Below are 1,918 nucleotides of genomic sequence, written 5' to 3'. Positions count from 1 at the left end.
GTGGTGAGTGTGATTCAGCCTGATATCATTAAGATGGAACCACTCACTACCTGTGTAATGCTTACTGCCTGTTTCTATTTCAGTATCGGCCCTTATCGACTCCGGGTCAGCAGGAAACTTCATCTCCAGAAACCTCTGCCGCCAGCTCAAGTTACAAGCTACCACCACTGAAACTGTCTACCAGGTCCAGTCGATAACTGGGAAACCACTATGTTGCCGACATGTACGATATCGTGTGGGCCCCATCACTCTTCGGCTGGGGCAACTTCATTCAGAAGACATTCATCTTCAGGTTCTGGAAGGGTCTACGGCGGACATCATCTTGGGGCACCCGTGGTTTGTAAAGCACAATCCCATTCTGTCCTGGAGGACGGGAGAGGTTTTGAAGTGGGGCAAGGATTGCTTCCCTATGACTCTATCACCAGCCAAGAAACCCATGGAGGTCCTTCCCGTGAATTCAACCTCCGTTAGAGAAGCAATCCATAGATATTCCAGCCTGCTATGCCCCCTTCCACGACGTGTTTTGCCCGAAACAAGCCTCCCGCTTACCACCACATCGACCATGGGACTGTGCCATAGATTTCATTCCGGGTGAGCCAGTGCCTCGGAAAAATCTATTCACTGTCGCTTCCTGAACAGAAGGCCATGGAGGACTACATCAAGGAGGCGCTGGGTCAAGGTTACATCCGTCCATCTAACTCCCCTGCTGCATCAAGCTTCTTCGTGGCCAAGAAGGACGGAGGCTTGAGGCCCTGTATAGATTACCGAGCATTAAACACTATCACCATCAAATTCTGATATCCTCTTCCCTAACGCCCTGGAAAATCTCAGAGGTGTGACCATTTTCACCAAGTTGGACCTCCCCAGTGCCTACAACCTCATCCAGATACGTGAGGGGGATGAAATGCCTTTGTGACCCCTACTGGCCACTACGAGTATCTGGTCATGCCCTATGGACTTGCTAACGCCCTCTCTGTATTCCAGGACTTTATGCATGAGGTGCTCCGGGAGTTTCTCCATTGATTCATTATTGTCTACATAGATGACATCCTCATCTACTCCCGGAGCCAGGCCGAACATCGCCAGCACATTGCGGAGGTCCTCCAACGCCTGAGAGAGCACCACCCATTCCTCAAGGCAGAAAAGTGCACCTTCCACCAACCCACGGTGCAGTTCCTGGGGTATAACATTGATCATACCGGTATCCAGATGGACGAGGGGAAGATGGAAGCTATAACCTCCTGGCCAGAACCCACGACCATTAAGGAGCTACAAAGATTCCTTGGATTTGCCAACTTTTACCGTCGCTTCATTCTAAGCTATAGCAAGATCACCAACTTACTCCGAGGGAAACCCAAGTCTCTGTCCTGGACTCCCGCGGCCTTAGAAGCTTTCTCCTCCCTCAAGAGAGCCTTCACTAGCGCCCCAATCCTAGTCCATCCAGATCCCGACCTCCCATTCATCGTGAAAGTTGACTCCTCCACAACAGGAGTGGGGGCAGTACTGTCCCAGCAGGAGGGGAACCCAGCCCGACTCCACCCATGTGCCTTCTCAAGGAAGCTCAGCCCGGCGGAAAATAATTATGCCATCGGCAACAGAGAACTCCTTGCCATCAAGCTGGCCCTAGAGGAGTGGAGGCATTGGCTGGAGGGGGCAGCCCATCCATTCACCATACTGACCGACCATAAAAACCTCAAGTATCTTCGTGAAGCTAAACGTCTAAATCCCCGCCAAGCACGCTGTGCATTATTCTTTATCAGATTCAATTTTACCATTACTTATCACCCTGGTCCCCAAAACGTCAAGGCCGATGCCTTGTCTCGTATTCACAGTCATGTGGAAGGCCCAGAAGAACCGGAAGGTATCATTCCACCTCAGCTGATCGTCAGTCCCATTGAATGGAATTCCCCTTCAGTGG

This window comes from Sinocyclocheilus grahami, unplaced genomic scaffold, assembly GCF_001515645.1.
Source record: "Sinocyclocheilus grahami isolate Dianchi unplaced genomic scaffold, SAMN03320097.WGS_v1.1 scaffold153.1, whole genome shotgun sequence".
Classification (NCBI taxonomy): domain Eukaryota; kingdom Metazoa; phylum Chordata; class Actinopteri; order Cypriniformes; family Cyprinidae; genus Sinocyclocheilus; species Sinocyclocheilus grahami.
The sequence above is the reverse complement of the archived record's forward strand: the minus strand, read 5'-3'. Positions refer to the sequence as shown.